General features: G+C 39.0%; 1 pseudogene; it reads right to left on the reverse strand.

Moving 5' to 3' along the window:
* Window positions 1–332: 332 nt before the first annotated feature.
* On the reverse strand, window positions 333–1,185 carry LOC110217894 (F-actin-capping protein subunit alpha-1 pseudogene; annotated as a pseudogene).
* Window positions 1,186–6,118: the final 4,933 nt, after the last annotated feature.

Below are 6,118 nucleotides of genomic sequence, written 5' to 3' on the forward strand. Positions count from 1 at the left end.
TACCTGCCTGTTTGTGAGAGGGCTTTCATGGCTAGGAAATTTTCTAACCAGTACGTAAATTCCAGGACATATCTCTTTCTCAAAAACTCATACAGGTAGATACAGTCACAATAGGAAGTTACATGGCAAGGATCACACAAAAAACCCATCAAGACAGTGCTGTTGGTTCGTTATTATTCCAAGAGGCTAGAAAACCTGTTAACTTTGAAAGCCCTAGCAAAATACCATACTTGTTTATAAGCCACCTACTTTTAAGACCATACTTTAAGTCTTTTTTTCTTTCCTTTCTCTTTTTTTTTGCATATTACAAATGGAGAATTTCCCATCCAGCCTTAAGCATTTTGCATTTCTTTGCCAGTCTTGCAGCTGAGTATCTTGTTCCAGTCGATTTTGGTGCAGGTGAGGGGAAGCTGCCAAGGCAAGACCTTGAATGTGGTGTCTGACACTGTCTGATCTCACTACTTGTGGTTTGATACTCATTTTCAGCACGTTCTATGACTTGTATGAATTTCTCGTAGTTTGTATATCATCAGGAACAGTTATTGAATCCTGTACATCTTTGCAACTCACCAACTGAATGTTGCCATCTTCCTAGTAATGGAATCTTTAGCACCAGTAACTCAATCTTTAGCGCTCCATCCACCTGACTGTCCATGGTGTGCTGGTAAACTTCCACTCTGATCTCCAATGACTGTTCCAGAAGTTTTTAGGCTGAAATTGGTGGCTCTCAATACAGATAATAATAGTCTATAATTTTAGCATAAACGGTACATTAGAATAATGATCTTTCACAGAGGCCCTTAATGCACTGTCACAGGATTCCCTCCTTGACCTCAGTGCTCCATCTATATCCTCAGCTTGGGGATCACTTGCTTCTTTCCACAAGTGATCAAACTTAAGGGAAATTTTATTTCTCAGTCCTAAAAATCTGCCACTGCCCAGGTCATCATGTTCTGTAATTAAGACCTGATCATCATCCCCTTCCATCTTCACTGGAGTGAACTGATCCATATTATACGGGACAAATGCATGAGCTGCCCCTTCTCTGAGAAGATTGTCATTGTGAAGTAGTAACTTGACATCATTAAACACTTCATTAGATTCTCCTGGGGAAGCATGAGTGATGAACTTGGCAGCTATCCATACCTTCTTCCCATCCAACACTCAATCCTCAACATTGGCCATCTTGGCTCTTTTTTTTTTATTCCACAGTGACAAAATTTTATCATCCTCTTAACAGCATTTCTTATACAATGGTTTCCAAGAATTTACAAGAAAATTTAGAAACACAATAATAGCATACACAGTATCATGAATTTAAAACATGAACTCATTAGTCAGATGACATCGAATCAGCCAAATGCATTTTCTAATTATATAACATAAAAAATAATTTATTTTTACCACCTTTAGCATTTTATATTAATCATATTTAAAACTGAGTACAACATTCAATTAAAGGAATAAGAATAATTAATATTTACATAGTGCTTACTATGTGCCAAGTCTTGTTAAGCACTTCACAATCTTATGATTCTCACAACAACCCAGGGATGCGAGTACCATTTTTATCCCCTTCACAGATTGGTAAACTGAGATAAAAGGACATAAGATTGCTTGCCTAAAATTATTCAGCCACAAAATTTATAGAGATTGAGACTTTTCTTTTGCTTTGTAGTGCCTTTTATTCACTTATTGTTTGGACTAAATAATGTTTTATTTTTCTAATTACACGTAAAGATAGTTTTCAACATTCATTTTTGTAAGATTTTGATTTCCAAATTTTTCTTCCTCACCCCTTCCCAAGACAACAAGCAATCTGATACAGGTTATACATGTGCAATCATGTATGACTTTTCATTTAAAGAATTTCTTTTCATTCTGTTTTTGGGGGCAAGGTGATGGTGAAAGTGTCCAGACCTGCTATCTCGCTGTGCAGAGAAGTAGATGAAATTGAATCTAAAGGGGCAGGGAGGTGGGAGAGAGACACTTTGTGTATTGATAAATTTTTCATCTAGAGAGCTAAAAAGCTTGTGTTACTCTGAGGTTTAAGAATGGTTTAATTATAATTTCACAGACTAAGTCCTTTAGTGTTTTCATTATGGATCTTTCCCCTCCTCACTTAAAAAAAGTAAACAAAATTCACTCTAAACCAAAACTTTAATCCATTGCTAAATGAAATGTTTCTTGAGAGGTATCAGAAACAAGATGCCATGACAGCAAAGTTTATAAAATTGTGTTTAGGGGTCTTTTTTTTTTGCTGTTCCCTTTTGTAATTGTGGTTCCCAATTACTAAGGTCTAGATGAGTTCATATACAAGTAACATTAACCCATTTGGACAGAAAGTTTGCCCCCTCTTACCCTCTGTCACCCTCTCCTCTCTTCTCTCCTTCCCTTCTCTCTCTCTCTCTCTCTCTCTCTCTCTCTCTCTCTCTCTCTCTCTCTCTCTCACACACACACACACACACACACACACGCACGCATGCACGCACGCACACACACACATACACACACACACAGAGAAATGCAGCATGGTCTTCAGTCAAGTCTGATGTGCAGGATTCACCCTGTACTGTGCTATTGACCAACTCTGTTTGTGGCTCCTGTTTTCTCTCCTGTTGCTCTACTCCCCCTGTTTATCTGTAGGAGGAATGTTTATGGTTGAAAAGTTCTCAGGGTAGCTCCCTGAATTTTTCAAGGAAAAGCTGCTTACAGACTACAGCTACTTAAATAATAAATATGCTATATGGCACCAAGCCAAATGCTCAGAGTTAGGAAATCTTAGTTTCTTTTTCTGGCTATGACTTGCATGGAAGCTGAGGAACATTTTACTCTTCCTCTCCCTGTATGTCTAGTGCAGTAAATGCTTATTGCCAAGGTATTTATCTAGGATGTGATGTGGTAAAGACTGAAGAGATCTGGAAGTGAGGGTAAGCTTTTCAAAAGACGACCACCAAGTCTAATGTTGATATCAATCTGTAAACATTTTCAGGACTCTCTGTGAACATTTAGAGCTAAGTTTAGCCTTGTTTATTGTCTAAGATTTACATGTCATCATTGGTGACTAAGGTATAGTGGAAAGAGCGTTAGGCTAGAGCACAAGGAAATTAAGTTCTGCTCCTGACTACTTATTACTGGTATGATATAATTGAAAGAACACTACCTCTGGAGTCAGGGGTCCTAGGTTCAAATCCTACCTTTAATTATAGATTACTTGTGCAACTTTGGTAAAATCATATGATCTTCCTAGGCCTCAGCTTTCTTTTCTTTAAAAATAAGGGGGTTGGGCTTGACAGCCTCAGAGTCCTTCCAGCTCTAGAGAGATTATACTATGAATTGGTTTTGTGACTTTGGGAAAGCCCCTCAGTCTCTCTGTTTTTTACTTTCATTACCTGAAAATGGAATGGTTGACCTAAATGATCAGTGTGATACAGTAAAAAAAAAAATCACTGGATCAATTTTTAGAAGATAAGGTTCATTTCCTATTTCTATCCCTACATACATGACCTTGAACAAGTCACTTAACCTCTATAAGACTCAGTTTCCTATGCTGTAAAATAAGAGCATTAGATTGAATTCTTTAAAACCCTCCTGCTGTTGTTCAGCAGTTTCAGTTGTGTCCAACTCTTTGTGACCCCGTTTGGATTTTTTTTGGCAAAGATACTGGCGTGGTTTGCCATTTCCTTCTCCAGATCATTTTACAGATGAGGAAACTGAGGCCAACAGGGTTAAGTTACTTGCCCAGGAACACACATGTAGTAACTATCTGAGGCTGTATTTGAATTCAGGTCTTCCTGAGCCTAGTGCTCTATCCACTATGCCACCTAGATGCCCCTTAAGATCCTCACTTAGTCTCTAAATCAATCATTTTATGGTCTTATGGTTCCAGAATTACAGAATCTGAGAGAGTAGTATAGCAGCTGCAAGAAGAAATGACTGAGGAAAACAAAGGTGTGATCTCCCAAGCATATCATTTTATTAAGCAATGCATGCCAATTGTCCAAAATATTGGGACCAGACCCCTTCTTCAACTTAGGACTGGACCCTGAATACAGGGGGAGACAGATTTTTATACATTAAAAACAATTTATCAAATAAGATCGAGTAATTAAAAGAAACAATACAATATTAGGCAATCTGATTTCTAATGGGATGAAAAATTGCAACTTGGAAGGGGGAAAGTGAACAGATACAATCCCCTGAATTCAGAAAAAAGAGGTGTCTCACACCCTTAGTATCTGTAAACAATAAAGGGAACATGGAAACAATAACTGATGGACAGTATGGGGCCAGTTTTCAGATAAGACATAGGGGTTGCTTGAGAAGTACAATTGTGAGAAAACTTGCAGGAATCTTTGGATCTGACTTGAGTTTCTGGTCAGCATAACCTAGGACTTTAGTTAAGGGTCTAGGTAGAGGTGGGCCAGTTTGCCAGCCATGGGAGGGGGGTTAGGTTTAAACAATGCAATAAGGTTTTCTTCCAATTCCCACAATTGAATAACATTTTCTCAGGAGACAGAAATTGGACTAGACCCATAATTAAGTAGAAACTAAGCTAGTTCCAGAACTGAATCACAAGATGGAGGCAGTGTGGTTCACTCCATTCTCACAATTAACCCTTTGCTGTCCTAATCCCCTCAATTCCCTCAGTAGAAAGGGACTTCAGTGGTTACCTAGTCCAATCCATACATGAAAGAAATCCCTACTGTGACATCCTTGACAAGTCGTCCCAAACTCTGCTTGAAGACCTGCAAAAAATGGGAACCTGCCACCTCTAGAACCAGTCCTTTATACTTTATTGTTAGGAAATCTTTATTGCCTCATTTTGCCCTTTGGCAGTTTCTACCCATTGCTCCTATTTTTGCCCTGTGGCTGAAAAGAACAAGTATACTCACTTTTTCTACATGATAGTCAGTCAGGTACTTGAAGACAACTATCATAGTTCCATTGAATCTTTTCTTCACCAGGTTTAACGTGTCTAGTTCATTCTTCTGATCCTCTGATCCCAAGGACTTGCGGCCCTTCAATGTCCTGGTTTCTTCCTGTGGCTTCTCCCCAGCTTCCCACTGTCCTTAAACTGTGGTGGCCCTAAGCTAAAACAATACTCCAGATAACGTCTCAGGAGGACAGAGTACTGCGGGACTGCCATCTCCTTTTCCTCCCTTAAGCTGCTTTATAATAACACAATGATGATAATAATAATAATACACCTATTAGTTATTTTGACTACTATATCATACGGCTGATTCACGTGGAGCTTACAATCCATCAAAACCCATCTGTCTCAATATGGGTATCTAACCATGTTATCCTTATCTTGTACATGTGAAACTGATTTTTGTACCACAGTGTTAGGTATTACCCTTATCTCTACTGAATTTCATATTGTTGGATTTAGCCCAATGCTCTACCAGGGATGGGGAACCTGTGGCCTTGAGGTCACATGTGGTCTCGAAGCCGCAGGTTCCACACCCCTAGTCTAGCCCATCAAGAGCCTTTTGGATTCTAACTCAGTCATCATTTGTGTTAGCTCTTCCTCTCAGGTTTGTGCCATCTCCACATTTGCTCAGCATACACCATCCAGGGACTTTACTCAAGTCATCGATAAAAATATTAAACAATATAAGACTAAGCACAGAGGGTCTGGGGTACTCCCCAGGACACCTCCTGCCACATTGACATTGAACGGTGGATTCCATAAATCCAGCTACCCAATCAGTTTGGAATCCGTTTGGTTTATTTTTGTCAATTTCATGTCTCTCAGTCTCCTCCACAACAATAGTATGAGGTACTTTCTCAAAGGCTTAGCTAAAATCTAGGTAAATTCTATCCACAGCATTCTCCTCATCTGCTAGCTTAGTAATCCTTTCTAAAAACAGACATGAGGTTAGTATGGCATGACCTCTTCTTAATGAGCCAGGCCAGCTCTTTGTAATCACCACTTCCCTTTCTAGATGTTTGCCAACCATCTTTAAAATGATCTCTTCTAGAATTATCCCAGGAAAAATGAAGTCTTACTCACTGGTTTCTAGGTCTGCAGACTCTGTCCTCTTCCCTTAATTTTTTTTGAGACATTTGTCTTTCTTCCATTTTGTTCAGCTTCTCCCAATTTTGCATT

Source organism: Phascolarctos cinereus, unplaced genomic scaffold (genome assembly GCF_003287225.1).
Source record: "Phascolarctos cinereus isolate Bilbo 61053 unplaced genomic scaffold, phaCin_HiC Scaffold_5;HRSCAF=322, whole genome shotgun sequence".
NCBI classification, from domain to species: domain Eukaryota; kingdom Metazoa; phylum Chordata; class Mammalia; order Diprotodontia; family Phascolarctidae; genus Phascolarctos; species Phascolarctos cinereus.